This window comes from Oryctolagus cuniculus, chromosome X (genome assembly GCF_051225735.1).
Source record: "Oryctolagus cuniculus isolate XC-2025 breed Fujian yellow rabbit chromosome X, ASM5122573v1, whole genome shotgun sequence".
Classification (NCBI taxonomy): Eukaryota; Metazoa; Chordata; class Mammalia; order Lagomorpha; family Leporidae; genus Oryctolagus; species Oryctolagus cuniculus.
In genome coordinates this window covers 120,299,092-120,317,335 of record NC_142888.1, presented here as the reverse complement: position 1 = coordinate 120,317,335, position 18,244 = coordinate 120,299,092, and positions in this window count along the sequence as shown.

The window sequence follows — 18,244 nt, the reverse complement described above, 5'->3', positions numbered from 1 at the left end:
CCTAAGAAAACTACAAAGTAATTTGCCACCATGAATGCTGCGAATTTTTAAGCCTACTCAATCTTATGATAAAACTATTTAATTCCCTGACCTAGTAATAAACAGTCCAAGATTCTTAGAAAATATTTTTGGATATTGGGAAACCTCACCAAATACCGTTCTGTAGCTGCAGGTTAAAGTGTTGTCTTCTTACTGAGCACAGCAAAGCTGCTGTTGGTATCTGGTGTGAATTTTTTCATCTGGTGGAAGCACTTTTCTTATCTTTGGTATTCAGAGAATACCAGGAACAGTTAGATTTGACCTAGTTATATCATTATTCCGTTACCATTTTCCCTCATGTATACATTAACTTCCTTTATGCTTAATTCAATAGAAATCTAACTATCTTGCCATCCTGTGGGATATTTCACATTCATCTGTTGCAGTGATAACATATTGAAGAGAGGACCAGGAAAACTGAAGCTAGCAGTTTCCCTGGCTGCCTTGATGATAAGATGCAAACACGCAGAGAACAAATTTCAAGAAAACAGAATGAAATTCCCAGAAACCAACTTATCTAAACTTATGTGGGGTGTCTCCTTTATAGTGAAAGAGAAAGATCTTCTTTCCTTAATAAGGAAGTAAAACAATGCATGGACAACTTTATTCTTTGGAGCTAACACACCATTTTTATGCTGGTATATTTTAATGGAGGCCAGAGAAGACTAGCTGCTTCCAACAGCCCATACGATAGAGCAGAACCAAATATGGTGAAAGAGTATATTATTGGCTGGCTTTATAAAGGATATGGTAAGCTTAAATACAAAAAAAATTATATGGGCAACTATTGAATTTCTGAAGCACAACACATAATTTGAGAGGGGCTGGCATTGTGGTACAGCAGGTTAAGCCGTCTCTGGCAACATCAGCATCCCACATGAGCACTGGATCAAGTCCTGTCAGCTATAGTTCAAATCCAACTCTCTGCTAATGTGACAGGAAAGCAGTAGAAGATGGTCCAAGTGCCTGGGCCCCTGTCACACATGTGGGAGACCTGGATGGAGTTTCAGACTCCTGGCTTCAGTATGGCCCAGCTCCAGCCATTGCAGCCATTTAAGGAGTGAATCAACAGATGAAAGATCAATTCTCTCTCTCTCTCTCTCTTTCTCCCTCACTCCCTCCTTTCTTCCCTCCTTCTGTCTCTCTCTCCAAATCTGCCTTTCAAATACATAAATAAATACATTTAAAAAAAACTTTTGAGTAATAACTTCTGAGTTCCTAATTTCTTCTAGTAATTATTAAACATGAAACAAAATATAAAACAATAAGTATCATGAGATTCAAGTGCCAATCATGAATTGGGTTTATCTGTGACAAATAAACATAAAAGTAATCATATCAAGTAATAATTATCATTAAGTAGAAATAGAACATAAGGCCCAGATAACTTTCACAAATGAGTTTTTTATACTCTCACTAATACTATACTAGGATTATAAGTCTCACTCAATTGACTATCATGATCACATGAGGGATATTATATGAGGAGTTCATTGAGAATGAAAAATAAAAATTTGGCAGTGGTTCACAGATGTTTATGTGAAATATTCCACATCTCCCAAAATTGTACTCTTGTACATTATAGATCCACTCTGAAATGTCCCTCAAGGACAATAGAGAACGGAAATCACTGTGAGCAGAAAATAGAGCGGTCTAATTAGCAAAACATACATATTAGGAAAGAATATTTTCAGCCTATGAAACTATTAGCTGATGTTCATCTGTATATCTCTTCTGCAATCTTCCTGTCTTTAATCTGCCATGCTGATTCCTTCCAGGTCCCCGGTCATCCAATAAGACCAATGTCTGCTACTTTGTGATCAGAGTGGAACACTTCCCTATAGAACACACTCACATTTCCTTGCAGGGAAAGTAAACAAGAGAATATTGCCAAATCCTTTGGGAACTACCAGACAAAAATGCTTCTTAAAATTTTGTTATTTTCTCTTTTTTTTTTTTCACAGATAACAAAGGGAAATGAACAGAGCTGGTTACATTAGAGGTTAAGTATAATCTCAACGACACGGGATTTCTCCAAGCTAAGCAGGCTTAGTATACCATTGACCAACTAATATTTCAGCAGCAGTAACCAATTCTGTTTACATAGCATAAGGATTAATGAGCTAGCTGCCTATAGGTCATAGCTAGATAATATCGCATTCTTTCTATTTTCTATGGGATAATACTGAGTCCATACTTAGGCATAGAATTCAATTGGGATTTGCCCTTTGCTCTTGCCCTTTATTTCCTAGCATGAGTTAGTTTGCTAGGGCAGCCATAAAAAATACCATTAGAGTAGGGATTTTAAACAAAAGAAATTATTTTTCTGATATTTCTGGAGCCTAAAAGTCCATGAGCAAGATTTTGAAATTTTGATTTACTCAGGCCTGTCTCCTTGACTTGCAGATGCCCACCTTCTCACTCTGTCTTCAAATGGTCTTTCCCTCCATGCCTGTCTCTTTCTGCATGTCCTACTTATCTTTCTTATAAGGACACCAGCCATGTTAGATTAAGTTCCACCCTAATAGCCTCATTCCAACTTAATCACCTTTTTAAAGGCAGTATCTTTCTGATAAGATTAGCCATATTGGATTAGGTTCCACCCTAATAGCCTCATTCTAACTTAATCATCTTTGTAAAGGTGCTATCACCAAATATAGTCATATACCAAAGTATTGAAGGTTAGGGCTCCAGTATAGGATTATGGGGGTGACAATTCACTCTACTGCACAGAAATCTTGAAATGTCTAGTACAATGATACCTCATACAATTTACCTTCAACCAAGAACATCTGTCTGTAAACAAAGAAACAAGATACTGATTGACTGCCCAAGTGGCTCCATGGAAATTAACAAATCCCCAGTTTCTGAAGTAGGGCTCAACTTACTTCTCTAAGAAACTGATAAATAGGAAGATAAAAATTTAATAGGGGCATCTATGAATTGAATCACAAAATTACTAAATGTTCTTTAAGCCACATATATAGAATACATTCTTTTCAAGCACATATGAAACATTAACAAAACTTATTGTCTACCATGTCCCACAGGTATTCTCAATGAATATTAAAGGTTCCAAAATATGCAGATCAAGTCTCTGAGTGCAATGTAATAAAATGAGAAATTAATAATGGATGTGTTTTATGTAATAAAAAAATGAAAACTCTGGAGATAAAAAACACATATGGATCTAATAAGAAACCATTAAGGAGATTATGAAATATTTAGAGCCAATAGGCAAGAGAAAAATTACATATCAAAATTCACAGTGTGCAACCAAAATAGTACTTAGTGGGAAAAGTATGGGAACAAATTTGTATATAAAAAAGAAACAAAACATTAAAAAAAGGTGCTAGCTGCTCCACTGAAGAAATTTGAAGAAGAAATGACAGAAGAAATTCACAGAAACAGAGGAAGTATAAAAGATTAGTAAATAAACAATAGAGAGCACCAACAAACACTAATACTAGTTTTTCTGAAACACATAACATTGTTAAACTGCTTTCAAGAGTATACAGGAGAAAACAATCCTAGGATTGAAAAGAGACATAATTAAACATAGTAATTTTTAAATAGTTTTTAGAAAATAGTTTTTTAGTAGTTATTGAAAAATTTGGGAAAACTTGAAATAGACCATGTAAATTACCAAAATGACTCAAGTAGAATAGGAAAACATGAATATATCTGTAATTATTAAAGAGACCAAATTCATAATGTATAATTAAAATGTCCTCCCACAAACATCCATGCCCAGAAGTCTTTATAGGTCAGTATTGCTAAATGTTCAGGAACAGCAAATTTTTAAAAATGTTTCAGGTATATTAAAAAAAGGAAGTTCTTGGGGTTGGTATTGTGGTGTAATGGGCTAAGCTTCCACCTGCAATGCCGGCATCCCATGTGGGCACTGGTTCAAGTCCCAGCTGCTCCACTTCTGATCTAGCTCCCTGCTAATGTGCCTAGAAAAAGCAGTAGAAGATGACCCAAGCACTTTAGGCCCCTGTACCCATGTGGGAGTCCCGGAAGAATATCCTGGCTCCTGGCTTTGGCCTTCCCCTGCCCTGGCCATTGCAGCCCTTTGAGGGGTGAACCAGCAGATGGAAGACCTCTCTATCTATGTCAGGCTCTCTCTCTCTCTGAAATGTTGTCTTTCAAATAAATTAAATAAATCTTCAAAAATGAAGGCAAATCTTATTAATATAAGGAAATATTTTATTAATCAAGAAGAATTTTTGTTGTTGTTACAAAGATTTATCAAGGATGTGGACCATCCTCTGCTGCTTTCCCAGGTGTACTAGGAAGGAGCTGGATTGGAAGTGGAGCAGTGCAGCAAGGACTCGAACTGGGACCCATGTGCATTACCAGCTCTGCAGGAGGTGGCTTAGCCTGCTACACCACAGCTCTGCCCCAAGAAGAGTTTGTTATTTGGCAAGGGTTAGCATGAGAAAGAAACTTTGCAGACTTGTGAATATATATATATATATATATATATATACACACAGTTTAAATGAAATATTAGCTAAATGAATACAGTGGTATACAAAATATATGTTGTAACCAAGCACTTTTTTTCAAGCATGTAAAAATGCTACAACATGAACTAAGCCAATCATTTCACCCATAAGAGGTCAAAAAAGACAAATTACCTAGCACTCTAAAGGGCATTAAATAATAAAACAAATATTTGCTATCAAAATTTTTAGAAATCTAAATATTCCTAAAATTAATAATATTTGCCTACAAAAAATCTATAGCAGCAAAAAAAACCACCAAGTTAGACTTTGGCTTTTATGTCAGAATAAGAAAAGAATTTTCATGCTTGCTGTTTCTTGTCCATATTGTACTAAAACTCCTTGCTCTTAATAACTGACACAAAATAAATAAGGATAAAAGAATTACAAAGCAATATAGCTGCCATTTAAAAATTAGAATCCATTTACAATATTAATAAAAAGATAAATAAGCTAATGATGCAAATGACAGGAAGTGTGTAAGCTAAAGGAATGAAAGTATGAAATTTTTGCTTAAGTTCTTATGAGATGACCAGAATAAGTGGAGAGACAAAATATTACCAGCATATTTAACTTTTCATGAAAAATTAACAGCCAATATGAGAAAAGACTATAAAGGAAAATTAGAATCCAAATATTTACCTCAGTACCCGCAATTCATCCCCTCACAGGCAACCATTATTTATATTTTCTATATGTGTATAACTGTGTCTTTATGTGTATACAAATCTAGTTCTAAAAATTGTTAGCATAATATCCATATTAAGCTAACTTTTCCTATGAACTGACCATTTTGTTTTCCTTTTAGAGAACTTATTACATTATCTTTACTCAAATTTTTCTATAGTGGTGCTCTCTGTGGGTTTTTCTTAGGGGGTAATTTTTTATCTATTATTGATATTAATTCTTCTATTATTTGTATTGTAAATACCCTCTCATAATTTACATATGTATTTAACATTTGTCTTATAATTTATTTTATTTTAGTTGTATAAACCTTTTTCCTTACTGATTGTATAAAGCATTCAAAAATATTCTTTGCCTCACTTTAAGTGATAAAAACTATCATATTCCTAACAGCTAATCTTTTGTAATTTATGTTTTGTGTCATCAGGGTTAAGAATTTAATTCTATCTTTTATTCTATGACAAATGATATATCACAAATCTATTTACTGAATAGTGAATTTTTTTCTACCCTAAGTTGTAGTGCCAACACAGTCATATGCTATACTTTGTTTGAAAAAAATTGGACTCTAAATTTTCTAACTTTCCAAAATTATCTCTGCACAAATGCAACTTTAAAATACATTTTGAGAGTTGATAGAATTAGTCCTCCCTCGTTGCTTGCATGTTGGCTTCTATGACCTGTACTCTTCAGTATGATTCTCTGAATCAACTTTACAGTGCCTGTCAACATATGGATGAATTTCATTGATACAGAGTTTCTGATATTCAATCATTCATCTCCTGCTTGTATAAAGGTATTTTATCTTAAACTGCCAGATTTTCTTATTTTTGTATCTTTATTTGTAAGTAATTTTGGACTCAAATTTACTTTTCTTTTTCTTTCCAAATCTTATCTTGGGATCCAAGTAATACTTGTCACTCAGAAGAAGTTCAATATTTTTCCTTCCTTTTATTTTGCATGACATATTTCAATAAGTTTGGTATTATATATTCCTTTAATAATTATAAAATTGACTTGTGAAAAGTCCTAAGCCTGGAATTTTGAGAGGGGTGTATATGGAAGTTTTTTATATATAATTAATTCAATGTAATTATTAAGGATTAAATTATTCAATTTAATTATTACTTTTTTAAAAGATTTATTTTAATTATTTGCAAGGTAGAGTTACAGAGACAGAGAGGAAGAGATAGAGATCTTCCATTCTCTGGTTCACTCACAAAATAACTGCCGTGGCCACAGCTGGGCCAGGCCAAATCCAAGAGCCAGGAGCAAGGAGCCTTTTCTTGGTTTCCCACATGGGTACAGAGGCCCAAACACTTGAGCCATCCTCCGCAGCTTTTGCAGGTGCATTATCAGGGAGCTGGATCAGAAGAGGAGCAGCTGGGACTCAAACCAGTGCCCATATGTGGTGCAGAGTTGCAGGTGGAGGCTTTTCCCGCTACACTACAATGCCTGCCCTTATTACTTGTTATTCAAAAATTTCGATATCTTCATGAGTCAATAAGGGAAATGTATTGCTGTCCAAAAAGCTATTCATTTTATCTATGCTTATGAATAAATTCACATAAAGTTATTCATTTTCCCCTTGACTGTTCTCTACCTCCACTGCCACCTAAGCTACTATCATCCTTTGTTTTGACTGTTAAAATAACCTCCTAACTGACTACTGTGCCTCTGTTTTTTTATTTCTAAACTCCACTCTCCATATGGCAACCTAAATAATGTTTTATTTTATAAATAATATATCGTTCCCCTCATTAAATCATCCAAAGTATTAATTGCACATAAAGTAAAAGGAAACTCTTACTGTGTTTCTAATTAAATCCCTTATCACTGGTTTCCTTGCTCATCTACCCCAAATCATAATACCTTTCTTCCTATTTGTAAGATAAGCCAGTCTCATATTCACATTTTAAATTTGAACATTGCTGTTCCTTTTGCCTTAATAAGCACACCTTGAGGTTTTCTAAATGAATGACTTTCTCTTGGCTTTCAATATCTCAGCTTTAAAAAATCAGTTCATCAGAAAGCATTCACTGAATACAACTTTGAAAAGACTGCTTTATTTATTTGAAAGGCAGAGCAACAGAGAAACAGGAAAAGGGAAAGAGGGAGGAAGGAAGGAGAGAAAGAGGGGCAGAGAGAGAGAGAGAGAGAGAGATCTTCCATCCCCTGGTTAATTCCCCAAGGGCCAGCAGCAGCCAAGAGTGGACCAGGCCAAATCCAGGAGACAGAAACTCCATTGGGATCTCCTATGTAAGTCATTTCTGTTGAAGTTTAATTATCCTGTTTGCAGACAGGTAGCTTTTCAATCTAGATGCTTATTAAGTCCCCACGTGGCTGAACTTGTACAGACAAGGCTCAGCATGTCTCTAGTATCTCTCATCTTCCTTCTCAAAGTCTCCTCTTTTGGGCCACTTCTGTCTGGTCCTTCCTATGTAACATATACCTCAGAGGAGGTTTACTCTAGCTTAAAAACACCTCTGCTAAGGCTCTCACTATGAAGGCTCATTGTCAAAATCAGGCCTATTGGACAAGATTCAAGGTTAAGAGGCATAGAACAACTATTTTTCCCAAAAAATATGACCAAAGAACAAAGCAACAGTATATATTTGACTAGGCAGAGGCCCAGTCTAGCACACTACCAGTAAGGTGACTCATCACTCCCTGCGTGGCTATTCTGACAAATATACAGGTGCAGAAGGCTGGGTGAGAGTGGGTGACATACCCTAATCCAACCCTCACCTTTCTCCCTCCTCTGTGGGCTTCAGTACACATCCTCAAAGCTAGAGCTGAAGTATGTTTCCGGTTTTTTGCTCTCATTTCAGACAGGAGGCAAACCATCTACTTTATTTCTTTGATCCCTGAGCTTACAGAAAAATGCTTCATCCTGTCTGCACCACCGTCTGGCCTGCTTACAACTAGAGGATGGAGAAGTCAGCCTAAGTGAGCTGTGATAAACACCAGTCCCGCTACTGTGACTCCCCATCTCGGAACGCCTGTCTCCTAACTGGATTCTTGCCTCTATTTCCCTGCAAGTGTTCCAACATGCTTTCACATATTTTCCAGAATATCACAGGGTCCTTGAGTCTATTTAGTGGGTCACCAGGGCCCTTCTGTTATCCATTTGACAATTGTTGAGGCCTTTAATCCTGGTGGAGGAGAGTTTTATCAGGTGACCATTGCCCCCACTGTTTTAATTTTGCCTGGAGGTTTCTAGGCAAGAATCTAGGCCCAATAATCTCAGATGCTATTGAATATTTCTTAAGACATCTCCCAACCTGACCCCTCATCCCTGAGGTTGACAGCCCCATGATTAGACATTTCCTGTAGTGGCTTTTGGTTTGGGGGTATGAGGTCATTGTCTCTTCACAGGGCCTCCAAACTTTCTCTCTCTACCCTGCCTCTCTGTGAGCTCTTACAGGAGCCTCCTCATAGATCATTGCCATTTATTCTGCCTCCTTTCAGATTCTCCTCCTCAGGAATCTCTAGAGGAGTGCCCATCTGCTCTGATGGGTGCCCTCTCCCACTAAACCTAACATAATTATGAACAATCTCCAGTGGGCTTCTTATGCCTGACACATCAGCCCCTAGCCCACAGTCACCCTTGGGACCTGTATGGCAGCTGCCTGAACTTTCTGTATCAAAGGCAGCCCCAAGTAGCTGACTGCTAACTAAGCATCATTGGCATAAGGTGTTTTTTCCTTTGGGTAAAAAGAAAAGTAGACTCAAATTCAATTAAATCTAAAAAAAAATCTTTGGTAAATAACAATCTCATGCATGAGAATTTGGTTCAGTTGTAACTACATACTGGGTTTAAAGGAATTTCTTTCTTTTGAATTTATGAAGATCATTGTCTTTAAAAATACTGCTTTTTAACTCATGGAACTTGTTTTACAATTTGGTTTAACAGGTTTCTGATAGTAATGGGTAATCAATGCTTGGTATGGTCCCCCTAAGGTGGATTTTGCAATCTCTGGCTTAATGTCACTAATTTATAACTAGAGTTTTATAAAAAGGAGTATAATTTGATATAAATGTAACTTTGACCTTAATTCAGACAGAGGTATGATATAATATCAGCATCTTCAGTCATTAGGTACAATTGCTAAATGTAAATTGGGTAAAGCAAATGGGGTAAATGTGTCTAAATGTAAACTTTGGTACTCTTAGCACCTTATATTCTATGGAAAAACTATTTGGGTTTTGCTAACATGTTTTCATAAATTGTCCATATAAAAATAGTTCAACACCACTTGAAAGTAACTAAGCTTGAAATTTGATGTGTTATCTTATTTAGAAAATTCTGACTTAATTTGGAGATTTCTAAAGGGTTATTTCGAATGTAAATCAAGGAAACCAACAGATGGAAAGCAAAAGCTATTAGTCTATTTGACATAGAACTAGAATCTGATCCTCTGTTAAAGAAATGAGGTTTTTGCAATGCATATATGTTAGTAAATATTTTGAAAGTCTTAAAACATCTGTTTAAAAACTGCAGCATTGTCGCTCCCCGTCTTCGTGGAGGAACGACATAGAACCCTGTGCTGTTCTTTCGTCTGCTCGGCCCTCCCCGGGTTTGCTGCTGGTTCTTCCCGGGTTGGCTACTGTCCCTTCCACCTCCGTGGAAGGGCGGTTCCCCCTGGCCACTTTCCCCACTTCCGCGGGGGAGCAGCACACCGCCGGCCGGCTCTCTCGGGGGCTGCACAGGTGTTCCTTCAGATAGATGTTCCCCTTAGATGTTCCCGGTGCATGCCGTCTCTCTCCTCCTTTATAGTCCTCTTCCACCAATCCCAACTCTGCTACCCACACGCCGAGTACGCTGCTCTCCTCCAATCAGGAGCAGGTCCCACAGTCTATTGGTTGAACTGGAGGCATCTGTGTAGAAGCTGTTTCCCTTCTCAGCGCCATATTGTGGGAAAGCAGATGCATAGAATAAGTCTTAATTCCAGTAACTTAGTCTAGTCCGAGTTGCTCCCAGTTGCTCCCCACACAGCATATCTTTTCTAATAGTTTTGTTTAATTGGTGACTCTGTCGGTTTTCTAGCCAGCTCCAGTAAACTATTTTCTCTTCCCTAGCTCTAACTCTGTTAAAATTGTTCCAAGTTATGGGATAATTCCATGTGCTAACTAATTTAAGTTTTTATTTGCAATGCTTGGCATGACCAAAGATACAGATTTTGTCTTCTGTTAAACTAATCTATTGTGTCCTCTTAATGTCTGTGTTAAGTTTCAATTATTTAAAAACAGATGAGTTTTTTTTTTTTAATTAAGAGTTAAGGTCTTTTTGAATATACACTCATTCTAAAGCATTTGAGTTATCACTTTGTAACAATGATCAAATCTGGTCTATATTATGTCATAATTGTTACCGGAGAATGGCAGAGTTCTTATCTTCACACAAGAAAGAATTCAGGCATGAGACAGAGTAGTGGAAAATGGAAGTAACAAAGTTTATTAGGGAAGGGACATCCATAAAAACGGTTGGGCACCTCTCCAGACAGGACCTGAGAGAGAGTGCCTAGTCGCTGGGACTGGGGTGGTGGTGGTGGTGGTGAGGTTACATGGTTGAGTGGAGGGATTACACCTGGGCAGGCAGGTGGGGACTCAGCATAGAGGCAGAGGGCTGAGCGCACAGTCCAGTTGAGGCGGGGGGGTGGGGGGGGGGTGGGGGGGGTGGGGGGGTGGGGGGTGGTTTAAGGAGGTGGGTCTTGCTTCCCCACCTCTGCTCCTCTTGGAACAAAGGGCTTTTGGATGTAAATAGAAAAACTTCTGAGTTTTCCCCTGAAGGTATCAGACAGGAGGAAGGCTAGCTGCTGTCCTGGGTTCAGAGGAGAGGTGAACAAGACCCCCTGGAGAATCAGGATCCAGAGCAGGGTATTTGAAATGCAGATACTGGGCTGCACCTGGCAGATTGTGGAAGATTTGTCAGGCAGAAGGGGTGGGGACCCCCCACCTGGCAGGTTAATGGGGTAGAAGGGGGCCAGGCCGGATAGGAATACCGGGCTGCCCCTGAAACATTATTGGGATGACTTTGAGATGCAGATGCAGATGCTGGACACAGACGTCTTCTCTTTAGGCCTGTCACACACACAGGTAAGCTCATATCTGACTTCCTACCTAACAGTAATGTTAAAGGATCTTATTTCAACTGGATATTTTAAGCCTTCTTGGCATCCTTGACAGGCATTCAAAAAATCAAAGTTCCAAATTCTTCGGAATTTGATATTTCCAGTTAGCCCCCTGGAAATATCAAGGGATATGTCTGTTATCTTGTAGAGACATCAACTAATAAGGCTATTTGGATTGTATTAAAGGCACTGTCAAGATATATAAAGTAGTGCTAAATTTTAACTTATGATAATATAAAATGCTAGTGATACAAATGTCCAAAAGTTAAAAAGTCTAATGACTCTGTGTTGTCATCAGACGTGATGGTTATCTCAATGAGAAAGGCCTAGAGTCCTAAAAGGGTTCAATGTTTTATAAAATCCTATAGGTACTTTCAAAATACTGTGTGGGGAAAGCAAGTGCTCCTTCTTGTTGGTTAATAAGTTTATAATTTTAAACATGGCTACTTGAAGCCTTTGTCATCCACAGTTTTGTATTCTCTAAACACTAAAAAGCAGATATACTGCTCATGAAGTTAACACATTGTTGGTTCTATGTTGAAAGGACTTCTTTTCCCTGACCTCTATTGTATCCAACATTTTGGACTAGTTCTGGAAGCAGATAAAGACAATAATATACTAGAGGTTCCAATTTAGATTAATTCAAGTTACTAAGAGCAGGAAGTAATTCTAAGCAATTAATGGTTTAAAAAAAAGCTAAAGAATTTAAGAAACTTACTGAAACTGCTTTATTATTCTATCTTGTATGTTATGTTACATGTGTGCACATATTATATGTCTAATGGAAAATTTATCAAGAGCTCTGTTTTAATTGGCTTATAGATAAAATATTGCTCATCAATTTAAACTAAGTTAATCAAATATACCATTTGGTTTGTGTGACCTAAATCTCTGTACCAGATGTTTTAAATTAGTTGATATGTTTGTTCTTGGGTTTGCTGGTCAAACAAGTTACACTTGTGTTAGATATTTAAGTGCTGTTTCCAAATACATGTACTCTTGAAATCTATAGAAGGCACTAGACCTTTTCGTAAATGTTTTCATAGTTTTCCTATAATTGAATTGTTAAGTTTTCACTTGATATTGTTATTGTCAGTAAGTGATCTGGAAAGTCTGACTTTCTCTCACATTTCTCTGTTCTCTTCAAGGAAACTAATTTTATTCTGAAGGACTCTCTGGCATGTACAATTTGACCTTTAGACCTTATAAAATGGATGGCTAACACTTTTCTGTAATAATAGCATAGCCAAAATGAGAGCTTAAATTATGATTTCACAGCTAGATTTACTTTGCCATGGCCACAGTAAATAGGCAAAATCTCCCGTTCAGATCAAAGGAAGAGAGAGAGAGTTTTATTAATGACATCAAATTTTATAGATAAGGTGATCATCATGTTTGTTAAAGTGAGGACATAGCATTCTTCATGGGCATTGTCTACATCAAAGGAAAACCACTACCAGAACATGCCTGTGACTATAGACTTCTATTTTAGGCCACAAAGATTAGAGGTAGGACTTGAGCACCCCCTTGACTTGCATCTTCTTAAAGGTTTCCTCTGGTCTGCTTTAACAAAAGCCAAGAGGAAGAGAAAGCTGGGCATCAGAAGCAATGTAAAGATAGGTGGCAGGCCAATTAATGGCTGCTCTATACAGTGATCTGCCATTAAGGAGACCCAACAGGCCAGTCCCCTGTAGTGGATTTCAATCTGGAAAGCCAGGGCTTCAGCAGAAGTCAGGTTATGAAGAGCCCCGGCAGCTCTGCGCGCCAAGAGTTGGATCACTGGAAATGGAGCTGCCCTGGAGTCGAAGGACACCCAGGTCAGAGCCACAGAGCTTGCTGGCTCCAAGCTGAAAAGCCCTTCACTCAGCCCAGCTTCCAAAGTGACCACCACTGCTGAGAGGACAGCCAAGTAGCGTCATGACCATTGCAGGCAGAACTGTAAATTTCCTGTTAGAGATGCCACCTGCCTTTACCTGGCCAGCTCTCCTCCCAGGCCTGCTAGGTAATGGAAGTCAACAGGGTGCCTCCCCAAGGAGGTTCACACCTCCCTTAGGATGTACCTTCTGAAGAGATAGATAGGTCTGGGCCTCATAACTGGCAAGGTCTTAAAGCCCACCAGATTATTATCAAGCCCCATCTGTCAGTTTCTATTTGCCTCTCAATCAGAAAACTTGCTCCTGGTTTAGACAGCACCTTTCTTAGCACCTCTAGTAATGACTGACCTCAGTTTTTGATCCTGTGAATTTAAACTGCTTGTTAGATTCATTTTCTCCAGACTTGAAACAGTGAAATTCTAGGTGGCCATGCACATGAAACCTCCAATGGAAGCAGTTTCTGCAAGCTGGCACTGAAGCCCCCGGAGAAGCCACCTCCTGCTGAGAAGCCACCTCCTGCTGCAACCCTGTCTTGATTGCCCTTCCCTTTTCAGCATGAAGCAGCCAGAGGGATCATTGTCCAGTCCCGCTAACAGATGTTAATGTCCACACTTGTTGAGGGGGGAATGTGAGGAGTCACATGGGTTAATAGGCAGTCAGGGTGTTCCCGGTGTAATTTGGGGTATAGAATGCTTGCATCCTCCCAAAAGCTTATCTTTAGCAAGAATAAACTGACTGCCCACATTCCTTAGGAATCTCCAAATTTACCATGAGAATAGCAAGGGAGTGGCAATCACAGTTTATTTTGAAAACAAGTTACTATCCCTCTCTTCCAGTTTTTTGTTCTATTATGAGTAAGCCAGATAGGACAAAGGATTGTAAATCAGGTCTTTTGATGGGTTTTGTTCCCTCCTGGTAACTGAATGTCAATCTGATTGTCAAGTTTTTTTCTTCAAAATTGTACTTAAAAGCCCCAGTGCCATGGGGTCCTTTGGGTTTTGCTTCTCTTGCCACTCTGGCTGGAGCTCTTGGACTCTAATAAATCTTGCTTTTGAATCTTTAAAAAAAAAGAAATTATAAAAAGTAGGAGTAGTGGAACATTTTCCTTATATTTCCCCTGATCTAACCCAACTACATAATACAGGAAAGGGATTATTTGGGATTTAACTTAAATAGGCATTTTGTGGGAAAAGAAGAGGGCACCTAAAGCATATGCAGGGGCCTGCGCTCTGGTGCAGTGGGTTAAAGCCCCAGTCTGCAGAGCCGCATCCCATATGGGCACCAGTTCGAGTCCCCCCTGCTCCACCTGATTAGTGATAAATACTTAAAACACAACAGATCTTGTTAAATATCCTCAACATTTTGAAACAATTCATGCCACTACTGTAGAGAACTCTAGATCATGAATCCTTTGTTATCAAATAAATTTAAAAAGATTTGTTTTGGATTAAGGTGAATAGTCAAATATGTCAAAATAGTTGGAGAGAAAGAGTGACATGTAGAAATACTACATGAATGTGGTAATGTTACAGGGTACTATGATCCCCATTAATGATGACTAGTTTAAAACAAAACTTTGTACCCAATATTAAAGAGCTGAAATGCAAGATGGCACAAGACTTTTTTTTTTTTTTTTTTTTTTGACAGGCAGAGTGGACAGTGAGAGAGAGAGACAGAGAGACAGAGAGAAAGGTCTTTCTTTGCCTTTGGTTCACCCTCCAATGGCCACCATGGCCAGTGTGCTGCGGCTGGCGCACAGCGCTGATCCGATGGCAGGAGCCAGGTGCTTCTCCTGGTCTCCCACGGGGTACAGGGCCCAAGCACTTGGGCCATCCTCCACTGCACTCCCTGGCCACAGCAGAGAGCTGGCCTGGAAGAGGGGCAACCGAGACAGAATCCAGCGCCCCGACTGGGACTAGAACCCGGTGTGCTGGCCTCGCAAGGCAGAGGATTAGCCTAGTGAGCCGCGGCGCCGGCAAGACATTATTTTATAACTGGATATTACAAAAAGTTTATCTGTGACATGTTTAATATTAAAAATATATTTCAGAATACAATTTATCTGTAGAGAACTCATAAAAATGATTTTCCTCAAATTTGGTTTATTTTTATTTGGAAGTAAAAGTGAAGGCTAAAGTAGTTATTCAAACATGTGATTGGATTTTAAAGATTTATTCATTTATTTTCATTTTATTTGAAAGGCAGATAGAGAGCAACACGAAATAGAGACAGATTTTCCATCCATTGATTCACTCCCCAGATGCCCACAACAACCAAGGCTGAGCCAGACCAAAGTCAGGAGCACAGAACTCAAACCCATGTTGGTGACAGAGACCTAAGCACTTGAACTATCACCTGCATTAGGAGAAAAGTGTGCATTGGGGTGAAAGCTGAGATTGAAAGTACATCTGGGACTCAAACCCAGATTCTATGGTATGGTTGGTGGGCATCCCAAGTGGTGTCTTAACTATTGTCCTAAATGTCTGCACCTGCAAATGGATTTTAGAAAAGTACACATTTGTTAACTGCTTGTATATTATGAGTAGTAAAGAAAACCATTTGATGGGCCAGAATACGGGCACAGTGTATTAAGCCACTATTTCCAATGTCAGCATCCCGTTTTGGAGTGTAAGTTGAAGCCCTGGTAACAGTACTTTTTATTCTTCTTTTTTTTTTTTTTTTTTTTTTTTTTTTATAAACTGTGGGGACCCATGAGCCGGCCATGGGCCCACATGCTAAGGCTTAGCTTGCTGACCGTTTGCAATAGTTACTGCTGTGTGGATGTTTATGGTTTCTGTTGAGCTGCGATATCGGGACCGTTTCATAACCCCAGGCTAGAGTCAAAACAACTATGGCCTTGGGGCTTCCCGTACTTCTTTTCCCACTGACCAAGGCTGAGAAAACACCAGGTGGAAGCTTGTTGTTGGCACCCGAGTCGCCTGCTACGTGACCAGGAGCTTGATTGGATGAAGACACGTGATCACCTTTATGGTTGGACAAGGAGCACATGGACTGTGCGTGATCAGGCACCCGATTGGAGCACCGCCGCATGGACTGTAGCATGGACTAAGCTTGCATTACATGCTTCTGCAATGATGTAATATATAAGCTGTTTGTGATATGGTACGGGAGCTTCCCCTTTCTTTCGGAGCTCCCCTTGCTCAAGGGTTTCTTTTTCTATCCTGTTTAAATAAAAGTCTACTGAAGGCCGAGAAGCAGCATCCGAGTATCTGTTTTTCCCGAGACCCTGGGGACCACAATAAACCTGGATGAAGATTCTTGGCTCCTTTCTTTGGATCAGCCCAGCTCCAGCTATTGCGGCCATTTGAAGAGTGAACCAGTGGATGGAAGACCTTTTTTTTTTTTTTTTTACAGGCAGAGTGGACAGAGAGAGGAGGAGGACAGACAGAGGAGGAGGAGGAGAAGAAGGAGGAGGAGGAGGAGGACAGAGAGACAGACAGAGAGAAAGGTCCTCCTTTTCCATTGGTTTACCCCCCCAATGGCCGTAGCGGCATGCTGTGGCCGGCGCATAGCGCTGATCTGAAGCCAGGAGCCAGGTGCTTCCCCGGTAACAGTACTTCTAATCTAGCTTCTTGATAATGCAGCTAGGAAGGTAGCAGAAGATGGCCGAAATATCTGGGGCCCTGTCACACATGTGGGAGACCACGGATGGAGTTCCTAACTCCTGGATTTTGTACTCATTTGGGGAGTGAAACAGTAGAAGGATGCTATCTCTCTTTCCCTCTTCTCTGTCATGCTGCCTTTCAAATAAACAAATAAATGAACAAATGTTTATAACAGAACAAAATTTTTATAATAATCCATGTTGTAAATGATAATACAAAACTCAAGACACCAGAATTAATGTACCCTAATTTTAATTGCTAGTGGAGTTACATTGAAAAAAAATAGAGTGATCAGAATTTTCAGATTCTACAGAGAGTTTAAGTTGAATGCAACGTATGATGAAAGATCCTGGATCACTCATGTAAGCTGTGATATCTTATTCAAATCACTTTACTACCTTGAACTTCAGTATCCCACCTCTAAGATAGTGAGGGTAGTACAGTATTCTTTTTCAAAATAGCCCTTCAATGAAAAAATAAAATAAGGTTTTGTATTTGGTATCATTGAGGGTTGTTTCAATTAAATATTGTGTTATGACACTCTGAAGCTTGATTACAAAAACAATCATTTATATAAAATAGTTGTGTGGATCAATAATTTGGATCAAGTTTAGTTGGATAATGCTTCTGTTGGTCTTGCCTGGCTTCATTCATTTGAGTGCAGTCAACTGAGAGACAATTAGGGGATGGATTCTGTAAGATGGCCTCATTTACATGTAGGCTATTAGCTAGGACATCTTGCTAATCACTTATGTGTCTTTTCCATAGGCCGGTGCCACAGCTCACTAGGATAATCCTCCGCCTGTGGCACCAGCACCCTGACTTCTAGTCCCGGTTGGGGAGCTAGTTCTGTCCCTGTTGCTCCTCTTCCAGTCCAGCTCTCTGCTGTGGCCTGGGAGTGCAGTGGAGGATGGCCCAGGTCCTTGGGCCCTGCACCCGCATGGGAGACCAGGAGGAAGCACCTGGCTCCTGGCTTCGGATCTGCGCAGCACGCTGGCCATGGAAGCAATTTGGGGGAGGAACCAACAGAAGGAAGACCTTTCTCTCTCTCTCTCTCTCTCTCTCTCTCTCTCTATCTCACTGTATAACTCTGCCTGTCAAAAAAAAAATCATTTATGTGTCTTTTCCATCAAACTAGCTCAGCTATGTTCACATTGTGACAGCATTCAAAAGGGCTAGAATGGGAGATAAAGTCCTCTTGAGATTTAAACTAAGACATATTCTATACTCTTGCAGAACTATGGATTTTCTACTTACCACTTTTGAATTCTGTATTTAGTGGAGGATTAAGCTTGTGATTATAAAGTTGATAGTAGGTCATTGTAAAAATTTAAAGAAATATAAGAAAAGAAAGGGGGGTGTGGGAGTGAATAATG